Here is a 22078-nt window from a genome sequence, read left to right on the forward strand (position 1 = left end):
CCAAAAATGGGCATCTGAAATGAACAGACATTTCTCACACAAAGAAGTAGAAATAGCAAATAAATACATGAAAAAATGTTCAATATCACTGGTCATTTGAGAGATGCAAATGAAAACAATGCTGAGATTCCACCTCACTCCAGAAAGAATGGCTGCTATCATGAAATCAACCAATAACAAATGCTGGCCGGGCTCTGGGGAAAGAGGAACCCTGCTCCACTGCTGGTGGGAGCGTCAACTGGTGCAACCACTGTGGAAGTCAGTATGGAGATACCTCAAAGAACTAGGACTGGAAGTCCCATTTGACCCTGCTATTCCACTGCTGGGGATCTTCCCCAAAGAATTAAAAGAATCATACCACAGTGATATATGTGGGCCCATGTTCATAGCAGCACTGTTTGTAATAGCTAAAACTTGGAAACGGCCCAAATGCGTATCAACTGGAGACTGGATAAAGAAAAATGTGGGTTTTTTAATAAAATGGAGTACTACTCAGCCATCAAAAATGAGAAATTAGAGACAGTTATAGCTAAGTGGATGCACATTGAGGCGATACTCTTAAATGAAATAAATAGGGCACACGTGTATAAATACCAAATAGTTTCTCTGGTGTGAGAAACTGAAAGTGTAAATAAGGACTAAATGTATAATAGGTAATGTGAAATAGGAAGAAAAGGGGCAAAGGGGAAGGAAGTGGGAAGGCTAGGGGAAAGGATAGAAAGGAATGGGATTAATATGAGAAAATGGAAAAATAGGAACAAAATCTTTGTAAATAGGGAGGAATGGAGGGGTTGAAGGGAGGGCTGGGCAAGGGTGAAAAATAAGAACCAGAGAGATTATGTAAAGGTGCAAATTTCCAATGATGAATGTCATTATATTGTATACCTAAAATGTACCAATTATTAGAATGAATAACTGATAATGTAAAATAGGAAGAAAAGGTCCAAAGGGGTAGGGATAGTGGGAGGGGCAGGGGAAAGGAAAGAAGGGAAAGGAAAAATGCTGAGAAATGGAAAAAATGGAAATAAAGTCTTTGTAAATAGGGAAGGGTGGAGGGGGTGAAGGGAGGGCTAGGAATGGGGAAAAAATAAGAACCAAGATGCATTATGTAAAGGTACAATTCCCAATGAGAAATGTAATTGTGTTGTATACCTACAATATACCAATAAAAGAATTTAATATATAAAAAAAGAAGAGTTCAAATGTATATCTGAAAAATTTGATGAATGTTAAAATTATTTTTAATTATTACAGTAAAAGACACATTATCATTAATTCCCCTCAAAATATACCCTCTCTCTTGAAATATACTTATCCCATCATTCTTGCCACTTTCTGAAGCAGTTCTAGAAGTCCTATTTTGTGAGCGTCTTTAGTTGCACTATCATGGCTTCCTCAATGCCCTGAATCAATTCAAAACATTTAACTTTCATGGCCATTTTAACTTTGAGAAAGAGCCAGAAGTCAGATAGTGTCCAATGTGCTAAATAAGGTAGATGAGGGCACATTGTAATGTTTTAATAAGCCTGCCTTTCCACTGGATGGCACTCAGCAGCATTCACTGTATTTTTCATCACATCTTATAAAGACACTCACAAAAGAGGATTTCCAGAACTGCTTCAGAATCTGCCAACAATGATAGGAATAATAGATTCAACTGAGTTGGTTTATTTTAAGGGGGATTGATGACAATGTGTCTTTTACTGTAATAATTTCTTTTAATAAAACATCCGATGTATAGTTGGATCACCCCTTACAGCTAGGCACTTCAAGCTGTTTGAAAGAGGGGTAAGGTTTAAATGGACCTAGTTTCAGTTCTTGCATTGAGTGAATACCATATATATATATGACACAATGCTTTAGGGGAGGAAAATATTGCCATAAGGTTTAGAATATTCCAGAAGTGGTAAATAACAAACATGGAGAATGTGCACAAACTGTTTCCTACCATGGCTTTAGTAATTTTTCTAAAACACAAATAAGACCTTCCCTTGACCTTATTAAAATTTCTCCTCATATCACTTCATGATAAGAATCCTGAAGAAATAGGTAGAGGCTGACTTTGCCTCAAATTCATAAAAGCTTAACATATGGCCAATATCATATTAAATGTGAAAAAACTGAAAGCATTCTCTCTAAAATTAGGACCAAGACAAGGATGTCCATCCTAACCACTCCTGTTCAATACAGTATTTGAAACTTTATCCAGAGCAATCAGATAAGAGAAAGAAAGAAATGGATATGAATAAGAAAAGAAGAAATCAAATTAATCACAGATTATAGGATCCTTTAAATAAAAAGACCAAAAAAGTCCACTAGAAGACTCTTATAGATGATACAAGAATTCAACAAAATGACAGGCTAAAAAGTGAACACACAGAAATCAATTATATTCTTGTATACCACTAATGAACCCACTGAGAAAGAAGTTTGGAAAACAATTCCATTCATAAAGCTTAAAAATAACTAAATACCTAGGAATAAAATCCAACTGAAAAGGCAAAAGTCCTTTATAACAAACACTACAAAACTTTTTTAGAAAGACAAAAAATGGAAAAACATCCCATTCCTGGATAGACAGAATTAATAAAACCAAAATGGCCACATCATCAAAAGCAATCTGCAGACTTACTGCAATTTCTATTAAAAGACCAACAATATTCTTCACAGAACTAGAAAAATATCCTAAAATTTATATGGAGCCAGAAGAGACCTAGAACAGCCACGACAATCTCAAGCAAAAAAGAGCAAAGCAGGAAGCATCACAATTTCAGATTTCAAATAATACTACAAAGCTATAGTGACAAAAACAGCAAGATACTGGCACAAACATAGATGGCTAGATCAATGGGATAGAACAGAGACACAGAAACAACCCCATGCATCTTCAGCCATCTGATTTTTGACATGGGGGCCAAAAACATGTTTGAGAAAAGTAATCTTTTTAATGAACGGTATTGGGAAAATTGGTTACCCACATGCAGAAGATTGAAACTGGATCCATAGCACTCACACTGTACTAAAATCAGTCAAAATGGAGCAAAGACCTGGGTATAAAAACAGAAACTTTGAACTGTTGGGAGAAAACATAGGAGAAACAATGAAATTCGTTAAGTCCCAGCAAAGAACTTCCTGAACAGAACCCCAATAGCACAGGAAATAATATCAGAGTCAACGAATGGGATTACATCAAATTAAAGATCTTCAGCACAGCAAAAGGAAAATCAACATAGCAAGGAGACCATCTATAGAATGGAAAAATTGCCAGCTATTCTTCTAATAAAGGAATAATATCTAGAAGAAAATTAATCCTAGAAAAACAAATGGCCCAATCAAAAATTGGCAAATGAACTGACTAGACACTTTTCAAAAGAAGTACAAATGACCAATAAGCACACGAAAAACACTTCATCATCTTCAGCAATTTACGAAATGCAAATCAAAACTAGCCTGAGATTCCATCTTAGTCAGAATGGCTATCATCAAGAACACAAAAAGTAAGAAATGTTGGCAAGGATGTAGGGGGAGAGGAATCTTTCTACATTGTTGGTGACAAGGTAAATTAGTACAACTACTATAGAAATCAGCATGGAGATGCCTTTAAAACCTAAAGATAGAAATTCCATTTGACCCAGTTATACCTCTTTTGTATACATTTCCCGAAGAGTTAAAGACATCATGAAATAGTGATACATGTACACCCATGTTTATACCAGCACAATTCACAATAGCTAAGCTCTGGAAACAGCCTCAATGAACATCCACAGATGAACAGATAAAGAAAATATGGTATATATACACAATGGAATATTATTCATGCATAAAGAAGAATGAAATCATTGTCATTTACAGGAAAATGGATTAATCTTGAGACTTGAGAAAGTGGATTGATCTTGTTAAGTGAAACAAGCCAGACACTGAACGTTAAATACTGCATGATTTCTCTTATACAAGAAAACTAAAATATAAATAAATAAAAGAGTAAAATAAATGAGAGATGACAGAAAACAAAAAAGCACATTTTTTGGAGATGGAAAAGGGGATTAGGGTAAAGAGAGGGTAAAGTGATCAAAAATGCTCAAGATATGTCACATATATGTACCAATTCTCCAATATGAGCACAACTATTATGTATTGTAAGCATATTAATTAATTAATTAATTAATTAATTCCCTCCTTGTCTACTCACTGTATTCAGGATAAAGTCCTGAATCTCTGGAACTATCTCCATGGCCCTGTGTGTCTGACATCTGCCTCTTTCTAGCTTTATCTTGCTCTCCTTTCTTCTCATTCTATTCTCGCTACTTGCATATGCCAAAAAGAATACACTAACATTTCAATCGAGGGTATCTTTAGATTACTAGTGTATGGGTAATTTGTGTATTTCTTTATGCTGCTTGTCTTTCAATTTAAAAAAGGAACCAATATTATATATTCAGTATATAATTTTTAAGGGGCTTTGAAAAGTGTGTGAGGGAAAGAATTTTCAGAAGGCAGTTTTGTCTATAATGACAGATTTGTGAGGACAAGTAGGATAAGGGCTAGCTGAGAACAGCCCCATGGAGCTATACCAAATAAATGGTCTAATAATGACCAAATCCAAGGAAGTCTTAAAGACAGACTTAAAATTTGGGGTCAAGCGACATAAGACTAAAGGAAAGGTAACATTTAACATCTATTCTTCTAAAGATCATGTGGAAAGAAAGAGAAACAGAAGTAGTTTAAGGAGACAGAGTCAAAGTACTTTCGTTGTTTTTATTTAGTTTTGTTTGAATTGGTTTTATTTTCTAGCTTGAAGATATTTAAATATGCTTGCAAATTCAACACAGCACTCACAAAGCACATTCCTTTCTGTGTATATCATATATAGCTTTGCATTTTTATTATTATTTTGGAGACAATTTCTACCATGTCTTTGTTACTTTTCTCATTGCTAAGAGAAAATAATTGACACCCAAAGTTAAAGGAGGAAAAGTTTATTTGGCTCACAGTTTTTAGAGGTTTCAGTTCATAGTTGACTGGCTCCAAGGCAGGGTGGTATGGCAGAGGGGCATTGCAGAGAAGAAAGAGTTCATGGCAGGTAGAAGGCAGCAAAGCAGCAAGCTACAAGTGATGACAACCACAGCCCACTTTCTGTCTCTTATATTTTATTCCTAAGGGTAGGTAGCACTCACAACCCTAATCCTGGCATTGCACTATGAGTCAATCCTAGCATCACGTCCTTGATCCCAGCATCACACATTCTAGACCCAGCCATCTCTGAAAAGCCCCACCTATGATTACATAAGGCTTTGGAAGGACATCTAGATACAAGGCATAACATACAGGTTACAAAATATTTGAAATGAACTTAGGCTATTTTCCACATATAAAAGTAACTGTCCATAAATAAAAATCTCATCAGGATTAAGGTGGTTAGAAAAATTTGATTGCCATTGAATGAGGTCTCACCTTCTTCCAGCCTGCTTCATTACTTGTTTTTACACTCCACCTAATGTCTTTCAGCTTTCAGATCTCTGTGTGGATATTAATCTACAAAAGTGGTTCTCAATGACCCTTGGAGTCTTTTCTGTTAAGTTCACAAGGTTTCACTGAGTTAGCGGCTGATAAGTACATTTTTCCAAACAGTATTTCTCAGTGGTCTTGAGAGTTGGAAGGAGTTATTTAGTGACATCATAAAAACACTAAAGAAATCAATGCTTGGTATTTTAAAGCTACATGGTTTCAGAAGAGTTAAACAGAACCAATCCTACAATAAGATGGGGAAACTGGAGCCACAGGAGGTAAAAGACTAAACCAACATGCCCCACAGATTTTTGTGGGAGCCAAGGCTAAGAACACAAAGATTCAGATACCCAGCCCCATGCTCTTCCCATGGGCTATCATCTTTCTGAGGTACTTCTGGCCAAGACAAGCATCTCTTTCCTAACCCGTTAGAATTTCCAAACTGCCTGGGGAAATGGGCTTGGTGGAGAGTTGTTTGTTTGTTCATGTATTAGTATTATTTTTAAAGAAAAAATTTTAAAACAAAAAAAAAGCTGCCTTGATAATGATAAACAAGGCTCTAGGCAGACTATATTTCTGAGCATCACCAGAACCAGAAATATCCCTTACTGTCACCTGCCTTGAGCTCATCTGTTAGAATACAAGTGAGTCCTATCTGATCAAGGGAGCAAAAACAGGAAATTGGTTATATTTCCCATTCAGCAGTCTGCAGGCCAGAATAACTGTTTCTCTGCTTGGTTTTCTGGGGATCTGAGTTTCCTCATAACATAATTTCCTGTGTCGGTACAAGCAGCAGGCTGGCAAAGAGTAGCCATGTCTACTGGTCCAAGTGGAGTAAGATGGAGGTCCTCACCTCAGGTGATAGAAAGCCTGCCTGAAAAGGCCCTCTACTTCCTTTCCCCAGCTCCCTACAGCTGTTCTTGTGATGTACCCTTAGCTCCTCTATACCTTGGGCCTGCTTTCTAGGAGAAGGTTTTAATGCCTTTAATGACATTCTACCTTCTTTGAGTTACATCCTGTGGTCAAAGACAGCCATAAAATGGTACAACTGGCTCCCAAGGAGCATCTCTAAGCTCTAGGAGAACAGGGGATTTGCAAGTCCTCAGAGGGCTATGAACCTGATTTGGAGGGTAGGGAATAGGCCTTTGTTTTTGCATTTTTAAAAAAAAATGGTTTTGTTATGACATGACCCAGATTACTGAGTCACCTCAGAGAGACAGTTTACAAACAATGTGAACACATTTGAAGGTGTGAGCAAATGCATGTTAATAATTGTTACTGTGGCTCCTGATGAAACAGAGCCAGCAACTCAAAAAGAATATGGTCATACATTTCTAGGTAAATGGATGCACCTTGAGACCATACTCTTAAGTGAAATAAATCAGACACACATATGTAAATATTGCATTGTCTTTCTGGTGTGAGAAACTGAAAGGGTAAATAAGGACCAAAATGTATAATAATAATGTGAAATAGGAAGAAAGGGTTCAAAAGGAAAGGGAAACAGGGAAAGGGGAGAGGGAGAAAAGCAGGAAGGGAAAAGAAAAAAACGAGAAAGAGAAAAAAATGAAAACAAAGCTTTTGTAAATAAGGAGGGGTGTAGAAGGTATGGGAGGGGATTCGGAGAAAAAGAGGAATCAAGATATACCATGTACAGGTACAAATTCCCTTTGATTAATGTGATCTTCATGTGTATTTAAATTGTACCAATAAAATTAATTTTTAAAAAAAGACTATGGTCTTGAATTCATAAGCAGGACTCCAAAATCAGTTATCCTTGTCCGCTACTAACTTTGTCCCTTCTCTTCCATGACTTTAGCCAACTCTGAAACCCACTTTCCACTGAATGGAGATTGTGGTTTGTTTCATTTTTTGTTTTGTTTTGTTTTTTGGTACCAGGGATTGAACATGGGACCTTGCACTTGCGAGGCAGGCAGCAGAACCACTGAGCTAAATCCCTGGCCCCAGAGATTGTGGTTTGGATAAAATAATCTGAACATCATACATCTCAAATGCCAGTCCAAAGCAGTGCATAACAATAGACCTAAGTGGCATCAAGACTCCTAAACATAGGGGACCTGCAACCAGGTAGCTTATTGGGACAAATAATTTCAGTCATTCTCACCCTAATTCTTTACTGTGAATACAGGACAGAGCCAGGGAAATTCTGAGTACAGATAAAGTTTTGGATGAAGTGAAGCAAGACTGAATTAACTCATACAATTGAAAACAGGCACCTTAAAACTTTATAAGACATTGATTATAAAATAAATTCAAAGATCAAATGAGTAGAGAATACCTTATGTCTCAATTTATCAAATTTAACACACTTTTATTATTTTCCATAAATCAGTTTGTTTCTGAATTCCATCTAATGCATAGGGCAACATGGACTAGAAGCAGGACAGCAGAATATATAAGAACACAGGTTTCTAGGCTGAGGCAGGAGGATCACCTCAAGTTCGAGGTCGGCCTGGGTTACATAGTCAGTTCAAGGCCAGCCTGAACTGCGTAACAAGACCCTGTCTCAAAAAAAAAAAAAAAAAAAGAAAAAAGAAAAAGGAAAAAGGAAAAGAAAAGGAGCACAGGTTTCTAAATTAGAAAGACAAGTGTTGTTGATAAACTTTGACCTTCATCAACTCCATTAACTTTATCTAAGCCTTAGTTTCTTGTCTATGGGGGAAAAATATGTTTTTGATACTTATTTAACAAGATACTTATATAATTAGATGATTCAAAGTCACATAAAAACTTAGAACAATACTTTCTCAGTGTTAGCTATCTTTATATAACTAAACATGATTTTACTTCTAAAACTTTTAAGACCTTGATTAAAAATAAATTGGACCAGGGATTTAGCCCAGTGGTGCCTGCCTTGCAAGTGTAAGGTCCTGAGTTCGATCCCCAGTACCAAAAAATAAATAAATAAATTCACTAATCGATGACTCTTTGCCCACATGATCCAAGTTTTACTTTGGAATCTGATCACAACAGACAGAGATCAAGATGTAAAACATAAATTACAATGCTTTTCTCTGTTAAGTACATCGTGTCTATCACATTCTAAATTTATTCATCAATGTTCTTGTGCTATTATCTGTTTGTTCTTTCTTTGTAAGAGAGAATCTGTTTGATCTATGTCTTGTACTCTGAATAACTATTTTGAAGATGTTGATACACAGTGTATTAACTATTGCTATTCTCTTATTTGGTCATGAACTAGAATAAAATAAAAATGTAAAATGTAATGTCACATCTTTTAAAACAAATCAACAAGGAAAGAGAAGAACAAGAGAACTAGCACATTGGCTTGGCTCTGCCACTAGCTGGTGACTTGACCTTGTTATCCACACTGCATGAGATTGTCTGTTCTGTAAACTAAGTCCTTTAGGATGTATGTGAAGATCCCTTTTATCACTAGAATTCCAATAATAATCACTATCGATGATTCAGTAAAACCATAAACATAAGGTAGACAAGGCTCTACCTTAAGGCAGCAATTCTCTTCCACTCTTGATTATGCAGAAGACAATCCTCAAGATGATAAATAAGCATCCAGACAAACAAGGAATGAGTAACAGTGGGGACAACAAACTGCAAAGCATGATATTCATTCCCCAGGATGACAGGGTCCTGCTCTCAGTTCATGAAGGGAGCAGCCATCTCTATGTTCATTCCCTCCATCCCCTGAGATAGGAGCATCCACGTACCTACAGAGAGGTAACTCATACACTTCAGGCACGTGAACTTTTGACAGCAAGGAAAACCCTGTCTCAAATTCAGCTCACCAGGCAAACTTCATCAGCATGTGAAAGTAACCCTTCAGCTTGTCCTAACAGCCTTGTTCTTGGCAATAAAATTTGTACCAAAGTATCTTCAAATAAAGTGCAACCTTGATGTTGCCCTGATGTAATCCTCATCCATACACCAATAGTAATCACTATTAGTTAATTACAACACCACACATACATAGCAGGCCTCAAAATTTTTCCAAATGCCAATCATTTCAGTGTTAATATGATTTCAAGTTGGAAATAAAATAATATATAAATACATAAGTAAATATATCATGAGATCAGCTGTGCTTTTTAAATCATGCTAAAATGCTAAGGTCTTAGAGCTAAAACACTAAATCTGTAGGTGGTAGGATTATGGATCACTATTAATTTCATTTTGGTTATTTTCAAAATTTTCTACAATGGGTCTGTGTGACTATCACAGTCAGAAAAAATAATTTTAAGTGAGTTTAACAACAACAAAAGTCTCAGCTCAATTGTTTTTTTTACATGGTTTAAGGAAGATCACTGAACTTGCCTCCTCACTGAGAGGCTAATTTGAATGAATTGAACATTTCAATTTCTGTTTTGTTCTTGTGTAACTATCATGTCTTTGACAATTTAAATCAAAGTGTGATACAGCCAGAAAAATAGGAATGTCAGAGGCACAAATTTTAATCCTAATCCTGTCCCCTAACTAGTTTTGTGATTGGGAGCAAATCACAGCTCCTCTGTGCCTCTGAGGATGGGATTGGATCAGATTACCTTGATCTCACTTCCCTTGGTTTCTAATTGATGACACTGGCCAGATATTTAGCACCTTTGAGCCTCAGTTGCCAGCTCAAAAGTTGGAGATAATAAGTGTCCCTGGCTCCTGGGACTTCAGAGAAGATGAAATGAGATAGATTACTCAGGCCTTTTGCCTCACCTGTGGCACTCTGAGAGTGCTCAGGGAACACTCCCTGGCATCACTGTTAACTTCTTACGCCAAAACAAAGGGAAATCTAATATGTTCTCAAGGGGTCCTTCCAAGAGGAGACCAAGTCTCCGCCCTGCTATGTTTTCCCAGAGGCCAAGCCAGTCTTCCCCACAAAGTCCCAGGATCTGTACAGTGCCCAGGTTCTGCCTGCCCTTGACATATATTTAGTTCTCACCAACCCTCCCAAACAAGCTCAGAAACCTCCATGTCACCCTGGGGTCAAGAAGGTGTTTGGGAAAGCAAGTGGTACTTGCTGACATCCCCAGAACATCTAGATGACCTCTTCTACCTTTCAAAGAAATGGTTTGTGTATCTGACCCCAGACAGAGCACTATTGACTTTTCTTTGTTACAGACAATCTTGAATCCCTTGAGTTTGTTTGATGAATTGTTTAGGGTAGATAAAATAGCCCTGCCTCCACACTCCTCAGTGCTGCCACCAAGAACTGATTAACAAAAATGTGCTCTGCACATCAGAAAATGAGCCTTACAAAAACAATTCTTGAGACAGAAACACTTCTTTTTTCCTCTTACTGATAATTTCCCACGCTTCGTGGACAGCCCTCACAGCCCTGATCTTGGGGTCACATTCTCTCTTTTGAAATCATGAAGATGATTCAGAATTAAAGACAGTGTGCAGAGCTAGAGCAGAAGGAAGGTGAACCCAGGAAACCCACAGAGGGTGCAGAAGGTTGACTCCTAGCCTCTGCCACTCATGGCCTGCCACAAAGAGAAGGGAAAAGAGTTGTTTGGGGTTACAGTAATATAGCACTCAGAGAAAGCTCAACAGTTACAAAAGCTATAGAGTCTTGTGGTCAGATACATGGACTTTGATCAGCCAGACCTCAGTCCTCATTCTGCCACTGCTGTTTGCTCGGGGTGAGTAACCTTTCCGAGCCCCAGTGCACAGGAGGAGGACCAGTGACATCCTACGGGTAGTTGTAGGGTCTGATGGAGGTGGTAGAAGTAAAGCACTTAGTGGGTAAAAATGGTGACTTTAGTAATAGTATACGCAAATTGTAATAATCCTTTATTCAGTCCCAGGTTTTAGAGGACATTTAGAAGCAAGGCATCCTTCTCCAAAGCAAAACATCTGTTCCTTAAAGAACTCTCAACTACTTCTAGGAGAAACTCTATTTGAAGGACACTGGAGAACCCATGTGACCTTCACACATGGTCTTCACTCTAATTGTAGTTGATACTCCATTAAATAATAAAGGCTGGTGATTATTGAGCAGTTACTAAGAATCAGACACCATCCTGAGTGTTTTTCATGATTCCACTTATTTAATCCTTAGAGAAACCCCTATAATAATAATAATACTTATAATTATTTATTATTATAACATTTATAATATTATAATATTTATTATTATTATTATTATTATGGTCCTCACTTTATATGAGACAAAAACATAACACTTAGAAACTTTCCTAAGGTCACACATATAGTAAATAGTAAAGCCAGAATGTATCTATGTACATATGTGACCCATTTCATGCATCTCTTTGGTTCAGATCACTGCATAATCTGAAGTTTTTCTATGGAAAGCTGCTGGGATTGTCTTTTATCACACCACATTAGCCATTTGTCCATGACCAGGTTCACATCTTGTATTTGTCCCATGCCTAAAGTTAGGAACCTTTTGACAGTGGCTGGAAATCACACTGAAGAGTATCTCCAGCCAAGACCTGCAAAGCCCCTACTTTATGACATCATTCATTGGCTCACCTTGAGGCTCCTCAGGGATTATTCACTCAATGTTCTCCTTTTACAAATGAGGAAACAAGGTGAAGTAACTACAACAAAGACACATCCAGCTCACCTGGCCAGCCAGGTCTAGAAGAACTCAGCTTTCTAAACGTTTTGCTACCATTTCTTGCTTGATACCTCATAATCTTCCTTGAAAGGGAAGCATAGCTTTCACCATGGTTTGGAATAACAGTTGTTAATACACTTCTACTCTTGTTATGTTCCTGTATATGTGACTATAAGGAGCCTTCACCACACACTGTCACCACAGAAATGAGGGGGACCACATACCACCATCACATACCTGTCCTGAGTCTAAGGCCCTTCTCTCTTCTTCCCATTTATCATGCAGCCCACCCTTGTACTCTCCCTACTCTGTTGGGACCATGCTTAGCCATCCTACTAATACATAAGACCATTGTGGATGTCTCTTATATGCAAAGACTTTTGATGTTTATTATGAGATGCGGAAGTCATGAAGATGAGTACCCATTCATTTATTTAATAATTCAACAAATATTTCTTGAGTCAGTACTATGCAATAGGACCCAGGCTGCATGCTACAGTATAAGGAACAATCAGATATGATCTCTGATCAGAAGACATACCCAGAAGGAGGTACAGATTTTAAAACAGGCAAACACAGCACTAAATAAAATAATCATGAAAATGCAATGGAAGAGCCCAAGCAGGCATGATGGAGAGGATAATAGGGCAGGCACACCCAGAACCAAGTGCTCAGAACAAGACCTTTCTGAGGAGGTGACCCCTGAGTTGATCCATGAGGGAACCTTGGGGTTGCTTAGAAGCAGGACAAAGGCTATACCATTATGTGCTGGTTTTCAGTCTTTTAATTTTGTTCAACATTTTTAAACTATGAAAATAAGATATACTCATAGTAGAACATTTAGAAACTCTAAAGAAAGATAAAAGAAGAAAAATTAAATTGCCTACAAACTCACCCTTATTTCCATTATTCCTAACTAGTAGATTTACTTTAAGCTATAGATAGATGATAGCTAGAACATTATAAAAAGGAGTCTTTTATCATTGAAAAGAAAGTATAAGGACATGATAAAAAAAATTAAAGATAAAAATTTTCATAAAAATTGAGTCATTCTTTTGCCCTAGCCACTACCACCTCCAGCTTTATTCCCCAGAGTAACACTTTTTGTGTGCAGTCTTCCAAAAAGTATATATATATATAATAAAATAGTATCATTCGATAGGCCCTATTCTGCTTCTTGCTTTATCACTTAACAATATATTCTAAAGAAGCAGTATAGATTATCTTTATTCAAAGCACATATAGATAATCTTTATTCTTTTTTAATGACTATTAATGCCTAATTTCCATAGCTGAGAACACATTATATAATAATCATGTATCTTGCTTTTCCACTTAATCCTGTATCATTAAAAATTCTAACTTCATTAAAAATTATTTGTGAAAAAAAACATTTTACTGACAGCAAAATATTCTATTATATGAGTAAAGCATAATTTACATAAACACTAATTATGAGTATTTGGGATATTTCAAAGAATCTTATTAATGGCTTCAATGAACATTATGCATAAAGCCTCTGCTGTTTCTCTACTTATAGAATCTTAAATTCATTTCTATAAGAATTTATTGAAACCCCTTACAAACTGGCATTGTTTGCTCATCTGCTATGACACCAGAGACAGATATGATATGAATATCAACATTTTTTAAATAAGAACATGCACTATGGTATGTTGTCTGGATAACTCCACCACCAAGTGGCCTGACTCAGTTCTGCTCTAGGCAGCAGCAAATCCTTGTTTCCATTCTTTTTGATATCTGACTTATTTCTTCTATAACTTGTTTTTTCTCACCAATGGTGTGGCAAGATAAAGAGGGTATGATTCAGAAAAGGGGGTATAGGAGGGCACTTTGCCAGCTTAGATTCTAAGCCTGGGTCTCCTTCTACATTAGAAAAAGATGTCCTCCATGTGTCACAGAGGGTCTTGTTAAGGTAGGAAGTTAAGCCCAAGCTTGTAATAAGATGTCCTTGGCCTGGCCCTGTGTACATATATCTTTTAGAAACCTTGCTGGAATTGGAAAGGAGTATAACGGAGGCCAAAGAGAATGCTGATGCTTATCTAATACTCCCACTAGATAGCTCTCTATCCACTTGTATATAATTATTGGCTCAGTTTACATGAACTCAGGTGTCCAGAGGGGGCCACCATTTCCTAGACAACTTATTAAATCTCTGTATGAGTCCACTTCCTTACCTTTAAAATGGTGATAATAATAGAACAACTTCATAATATTACTGTGAGAATTTCATGAGTTCATTTCACATAAGTAATTTAGAACTATGCCTGGGACATCATAAGCCCTCAATAAATGTTTACTATTATAATTTGTAATACCTGAAAAACAAAGTTGAACACTTAAGTTTTTTAAACTTTTTGGCACTTAAATTCCAACAGCATAATTGAGGAATCCCAGAAAGACTCAAAACACTTCACAAAAGCAACTTTAAATATCCAATGTCTCCACACACACTATTTGATCATGGGACCATGTGGTGTAGTTAGAATAATGTAGTGAGACAAGATATGTTGAAAGATTAAGACCAAGGACTTGCCTAAACCATAAGATCTACCCTTTGTCTATCACATAGACTCATAATGAAGGATATATTATTTGCTTCTAATCTTATTTTTAACTCTGCTAGGTTGGAGTCGGTGTATAAATTTCTCTGAAAGGCATTCCGGGCAGCAGGAATCATATTAGTCAAGCATGAAAGCATGGAAGTACACTGTGTCATCCGACAATGACAAATGGCTAACTAGAGATAATACTTGAATCTTTCACACAGTTGAAGATAGAAGATAGCAGAAAATGATCCCAGAAAGACTGGATTTGAGTCAGAATATATAGCATCTCTAAGACCACCAAGAAGTGGTTGTACTTACACAACAAACATATGAAAAGGAGTGACTTTATATATTTCTATTTCAAATATCATTACATTAGGCCAAGCAGAGAATGTAACAAATGGCATAAAAATAAGATTGTTATTAAGAATCCAGATGAGAGGCTGGAAATTTAGCTCAGTGGTTTTGCCGCCTGCTGTGCAAGCACAAGGACCCGAGTTTGATCCCCGGTACCAAAAGAAAAGAATCCAGATGAGAGATGATAAGAATCCAATATACAATGATAGAAAAGTCAAGAGAAAGAAAGAAAATCATCAAGAGACATTTTAGAGATAGATGTAGTAGTTCTTAGTAACTATTTAATTACATAGGTGAAAGAAAAAGGAAAATTAAGATTGTTCCAAAGCATCATGTCAGAAGAAAGACAAGAGATGAGAGCACAGCACAGGCAAGGTGAGCGGTTAGAGGACATTCCTTGCAGAAGAGACTAATGAGAAGAGCACGTTCTAGAGGTCCTGAGCCACAGATGATTCCATGCATATGTAAGTCACTGGTCCCCATGTGATTCAGGGAACACCGAAGTGGAAACCAGAGATGGAAGATGTACCACAGTCTTTAACCATTGAACTATTTTGCCAAGTGTCTGTTTGCCAATAAGAGTCTCCATGCTTTCCAAAGTAGTGACATTCTCCCAGTCCCTCTACATTACCTCTGTCTACCTCCTACCAAGAACAGGTGCACCTCCAAGGCACCCAATGCTTATGACCACATGATGTTATAATTATACTCATCCTGCTATTTTCCCCTAGACCATGAGCTTCTTCTTGGCAAGGAGTCTTATATATTTCCATAATATCAACTCCTAGCACCATGTCCAGAACACAGTCAAGATGCAATCAGAATCCCATGGTGCAGGATCCTTTATTGGCTAATATTCAATGATAATCACAAGCAGTTGCATTAGACCTCACAGATAGTTGCAGTGTTAATGTTCCTTGACCTGTTGAAATTGATAGGAGGAGATGTATAGTCTCACAAATTTTAATCAAGATGTTGTTTGTTACATTCTAAATGCACTACAGACGCATCTGCCTTTTCTCATATTTCTATCACAACCATTTTGTTATCCCTGTTTCTGGAGTTCCACAATTAAAATTTTTAACACTCTATACCTTCCCAAGACCAAAATAATAATAATAATGAAACTGAAGACAATACTTAAAATAAAAAAATGATGATGAGCAATATATTTTTGTATTTTTATCATTTTTATTTAAAAACCTGTTAGAGATCTGAAATAGATTGTTGAGAGTATACCAGGATTTCTAAGATTTAATTTGGGTTTTTCAAGCAGTGAAAGCAAATGAGCCATTCACCTCAGTGTAATTTCTCAACTGGTATTATCATCCTTGGTGCACTGATGAAAGAAAGAAAGAAAAGAAAAGAAAGAAAGAAAGAAAGAAAGAAAGAAAGAAAGAAAGAAAGAAAGAAAGAAAGAAAGAAAGAAAGAGAGAGAGAGAAAGAGAAAGAGAGAGAGAGAAAGAAAGAAAGAAAGAAAGAAAGAAAGAAAGAAAGAAAGAAAGAAAGAAAAGAATCATACCACAGCGATATATGCGCTCCCATGTTTATACTGGCACAGTTTGTAATAGCTAAAGCTTGGAAACAGCCCAAGTGCCCATCAACTGGAGACTGGATAAAGAAGATGTGTACTGGATAAAGAATATGGAGTACTACTCAGCCATAAAGAATGAGAAACTAGAGACTTTATAGCTAAATGGATGCACATTGAAGCCATACTCTTAAGTGAAATAAATAGGACACACGTTTAAATACTGAATAGTTTCTCTAGTGTGAGAAACTAAAAGTGTAAATAAAGATTAAAATGAATAATTGATAATGTGAAATAGGAAGAAAAGGTCCAAAGGGGTAGGGGAAGTGGGAGGGGTAGGGGGAAAGAAAGAAGGGAAAGGAATAAATATGAGAAAAGGAAAAAATGGAAACAAAGTCTTTGTAAATAGGGAGAGGTGGAGGAGTTGAAGGGAGGGCAGGGGAATGGAGAAAAAAATAAGAACCAAGATACACCACGTAAAGGTACAAGTTCCCAATGATGAATGTAAATGTATTGTATACCTAAAATGTACCAATAAAAGAATTTAAGACAAAAAAAAGAGAAAGACCCAGAGACAGACTAGAAAGCACACAGTTCAAAGTCACATGCCAAATATGAAGAGGATGCAAAACAAAATATAGTTCTGAATCCTAAGCACTGGGTCAGTGGCTCCCAATCTCTAGTGGGTGGCAAGGTCACCTGGCACTTATATTTTTAACACAGACTCTTGGCCCCGGCCCAGCCATGGTGAATTAGACTCTCTAGTGGTGGTTCCTGGAGACTACTACAGTTTTTCAAACATCCAGGTGATCCTTATGAACACCACAGTTTGAGTGCCAGCAGATCCAGTGGTTTAGGGGCCAGAAGCCACACTGTGAGAAACACTCCATTAGACTGCGCAAAAGATTCTGCTCTATTTGGCTTAACCAACATGCCCAAATCTAAAGGAAAGCAGCATGTAAACATCATGGAAGGCCCCTCCCAGTAAGTGCTTCAGCTCTCCACCACTTCCCACCTTACCCAGCCAGACCTGGCAACCTGGAACCAGCTTAGCACACACCTGTCCACATTTCCCTGACACTATCATGTGGGCCTGAAAATTGTCCCTTCTGTCCTGCTTCTGAAAGACTGTCATGGGACCACTCCTCATTCCCAATTCTTCTTGCAAGTTTTTTTTTTTTGTTCTCTGTACAATTAATTAGCTAATAATTTTTGCTTTTGATCCATCCCTCATTAAAAAGCTGAATCCCCGAGTCGGAGCTGTCGGAACAAAGGTGGGAGAATTTATGTCTTAATTTTGGTTCATTATGGCAAGAAGCCTCTTGCTCCCATCAGTCTCTCTCCTCAGTCCCCTCCCCTCCTGCTCTGACGGCTCTGTGACCCTAAATGCCTCTCGCTTGCAGCCACCATGGAGACACTGTCTCTGCCCTTTATCTTCCTCTGCCTCATTAAGAGAAATGAACCTGAGTCTGAGAAAGATGACACCAGGGAAATAAAAATGTAATCCCTTGGTGCCACCTATAATGAATTGTTATGAAAACCATGAAAATATCTGTCTGCAGATATTGTTCTTTGATTTGAAGTCAGTGTTGTAAGCGGTAATTTTTGTCATTAAAGCTGTTAATCTGCTCAGCGCTCCTCATAAGTTTTTATGAAGAAAAACAGCCCGGCTGCCTCCCTGCTCATTGCAGGGTACTTTGGAGGCCAACACACATGCAGAGCACCGTGGAGTAATTAGCTTTAATTATGGTTGATACTGCTGTCTGTTGCAGTGGAGGGACTTCACGCTGCTAGGGCTGGGGCTGGGTCCTGCTCTGTCTTTGAGATACCAGAGGGGAGGAGCCTACAGCTCTGAGTCTGGGCTCCTGACCTGCAGTCAACCTCCAGCACCATGCAAATGCCAGTGCCACACCTCAGTTGGGACAGTTGTACTCTGGCCACCAAACTCACCCAAGCATGGACATATGCACTCATGCACACATACACACTCCTCACAACATATACACATGTTCAAACAGCTTCTTCTCTCCTCAGGCCCCAATCACCACAATCAAGCTCAGCCATTACAAATGCATATCATCTATACCCCAAATACATGTCTAATCACAACCCATGTACACCAAGTCATGACAAGGCATGCCATGCCCTCCCTAATAAGGGTTCTATCCTACTAAACTCCATCTCAGTCTGCTTCGCAGGGAACACAACTTATAACAGAACTAAATTCATCACCATGAAAATTATACACAAAGTTGGAGTATCAGAGAGTAAGTGCTAAGAGGTCTCTTCAGAAGGAGAAAAAAAATCAGAAGCAAGAGAAGGCCATCTGAAGGAGGTGAGATTTTCACTGCTTATGGAATCATGGTGAGCATGAGCTAGCTGAGGAATGACAGTCTTTTAGAGAGGAATTCAGGCAAAGGTAAAGGGGCAAGAAATCCAAAGTTTTCAGGTGAAATTTAAGAGTCATCTTAAGGAAATAAGTGCGATGTAATGATGAAATCAGACTGTGGATAGAGCTTGAATTTGAAAAAAACAAGGTTGTACTTCATCTGTTAGATCAATTGATTTTAACATTCAGCACTACACAACTTAGAGGTGTTGTTAAAGGTGTACCCTAAAGTACATCTAGTATAGTTAAAATTATAGTCCTGAGGGATATGATATATTGATGAATATTAAAAAACAGAGAGAGAAAAGGAGCAGATAATGGTCATATTCAAAAGGACAGCAACCACTACTATAGAAAAGGCCATATTAGAGCTCTCCCTCTGTGATAGTCAGGCCAGCTATCCATTCTGTGTTTGTAAGGCACGTGGATATGAATAACTCACATTCCAAGTAAGTGTCTCCACAGAGTTTAATGTATGGTTGTGGAGACAGATATTGAACCAATAAATGAAAAACAATGCAGAAATCATTTTATTTTTAGTTTTGAAACAGCTGTGAATACAGTATGCAAAATAAATGAGCAGAAGATACATTGGGGTGGAACAAGAGTCAAAGAAACCTTCCCCAAAAAAGTAAAATATTCAATGTCGAGACCACTTTAGTGCACAGTACTTGGGGAGAGGAGGTCCTCAGAGTGCAGAGGTGAACAAGGCCTACCATCTCTTGAAACACAGAGGGAGAAAACACACAAAACTGTAGCCTGCTTCACAACGTTTCCCTGGGACAGCACCTACATGGAAAAGTAGAGATAGCTAAAGCCATTAGTTTTGTCACGATGACAGGGGCTTATAGGTGGATGGCATGTATGTGCCCACACAGTTTACATCTTCCTGGGAAGTGATGGCTTGAATTGGATTCCTGGAATCAGGTCAACCAAGTTTCATGCTCTGCTTGAGTCCTGGGGTGATGGTGGGGTAAGGGGTCCCCAGGGCACAACAACATCAGAAGCAGGAGCTGGAATCCTGCTGCCACTTCTAGAGTCTGGCCACCCTTAATCTTGAGCATCATGTTCCCTTATTAACAGGGATTTTGCATAAAGAAATACTTGTCTCCAGAAAATTGAATTTAGAGACATTTGAAATTCTTACTTTGTTCTAGTCCAACAGTACTTTAAAATATATAGCTTTAGTATTGCTTTGAACTAATTTTCTCGGATGATTTAAAGAGAGAGAAAAGGGCTTTTCTTTGATTTATCACTCAATTAAAAAATAGCATTCGGGTTTGGCTTGAGAGCTCAAAAATTAGTATCCATTTTTTCAGTGGTTTATTTAATCAGTCCAGTTGACATTTCTGTACTATCCCTAACCCAGAAGAATCTACACAAGACATTGTAGTTACTTAAGACTAATCCATACTTCCCAACTCCCTTTCAGCCCTGGTTTTATGAGCCCAGGGAGAATAGGAAAGTGGCCTTAAATATATGAGAACAATAATTTCTGCTAAAGGAGATAAAAAGAATCAAACTAGGAACAATTATTTTGCTAGGAATCAAAGAAAACTTTCTAATTTTTCTACTTATAATATACTGTAAGCAGCAAATATCCATGATAGTGAAACTCTAAAAATACTCCTATTAAAATCAAGAAGCAGAACCAGCAGGGAAGCCACTACCCCTGCTAACATCAAGATTTGTTCTGGAGGTCCTGCCCACTGCAGCAGGTCAAGAAAAAGAAATGTCAAGTAAAACTGGAAAGAAATAAATACAATTATTGTTAATCATAGTCATAATTAGTTTACATGGACATCTACTGAAAACCTATTTGACCTAGTAAAGTAGTTCAATGTGAACTAAGATATATATATATCAAAATTAATATCTTTCACTTATGCCAGCAAGTCATTTAGAAATATCATATTGAAGAAACAACCTGTTTATGATAGAAAAGTATGAATTCTTAAGAATAACTTAACAAAAATAGTTAAGGCTTATCTGTCTTTAAATCTTTAATACCCAAGTATGAAGGAAAAGCATCAGGCAATCTGAACCTTGAACCTCTGCTGTTAGAAAGAGCTTGTGGGTCCAAATTCCTTTTTGTCATTAATTTTTATTTCTGGTGAATTCTCTACTATAAATATGATTTTGATTCATTTACAATCCTTCCTTTCCCTTTATCATGGAGAACAATATTATGCAGTTTCAACTCTTTTCCGTCTGGAAACCAAAGGATATAGTTTTGAGACTGCTGTAGCTCTGACCATAAACAGTCACTTAGCTATTATTCAACATCACTTGGACTCATTTGGGAAGGCTGGAGATAGATGCCATACATGCATATAAGCACATTAATTATTTGTTAAATCCTTATAAAGTTGTCACATACTAATTGCAACAATAAAACTACTTAAATTTACATAGCACCTTCACAATCAATGCCTCACTTGATCCACACATGAATTCTATAAAGCTAATAAAAGTGTGATTTTGCAATACTGAGGTATGAACTGTATACTATCCTCCATGGTGTACACAGTGTATTAAATCTTTTGCCAATAACTCATTCAGTAATGTCTGATGACATCATTCTGACGAGATATTATTATCATGATATTTATTTTATTGTCAAGAAAATTGAGGTTTGGGTAGATTAAAACATAATTATTAAGCCAGTAAGTGCCAAAGCTGTGATGAACTCGGCTGAGTCTGATACTGGAGGCTTCACTTCTAACCCCTGGCTTCCTCTCTTGGTGAGAGCATTGTTATCGCTATTACTACAATCATGATTATCCCCATCCTTGCAGGTAAGGAAACTGAGGTGCAGGAAGGTAAATGGGCTTGCTTAAGGGAACACAGATATAAAAAGGAGGAACTTGGGCTTGAACCGAGATGTTTCCAATTCTAAATCTGAGGTTCTCTCCACTTCCCCACATTAATTATTCACACTGTAGAAAGGGAAGTGATATGTAAACAATGCCAATGAACAGACAGTACAAAACTCATTCTCATTCTGCTGTGGAGAACTCTTTATATATTTTCAAAACCCCAGTTTTATCTTCATCATTATTTTTAAACTGCTACTGAAATGAGTTTGCATTGCCTTATTATGCCTTCACCCCATCCCCAAGATGAGAACAAAGAAAGGGAGCCCAAAACCA

At 37.5% G+C, this 22078-nt stretch overlaps 1 protein-coding gene across 5 annotated transcripts in view; it reads right to left on the reverse strand.

The window, feature by feature from the left end:
• LOC101699615 (spermatogenesis-associated protein 31A6-like) overlaps positions 1-22078 on the reverse strand; it is a 791892-nt gene that overhangs the window by 589516 nt on the left and 180298 nt on the right. Inside the window, exon 5 of one of the 5 annotated variants that reach the window (XR_015444825.1) lies at positions 7465-19715. The exons of the other annotated variants lie outside the window; for them this stretch is intronic. The gene's annotated coding sequence lies outside the window, so the exon portion shown is untranslated. Of the gene's footprint in view, positions 1-7464; positions 19716-22078 lie in introns of those variants that run through there. 5 annotated transcript variants of the gene reach the window in all.

Source organism: Heterocephalus glaber, unplaced genomic scaffold (assembly GCF_053883595.1).
Source record: "Heterocephalus glaber isolate CG9 unplaced genomic scaffold, H.glaber_assembly_v1.0 deba00001606, whole genome shotgun sequence".
Taxonomy (NCBI): Eukaryota; Metazoa; Chordata; class Mammalia; order Rodentia; family Bathyergidae; genus Heterocephalus; species Heterocephalus glaber.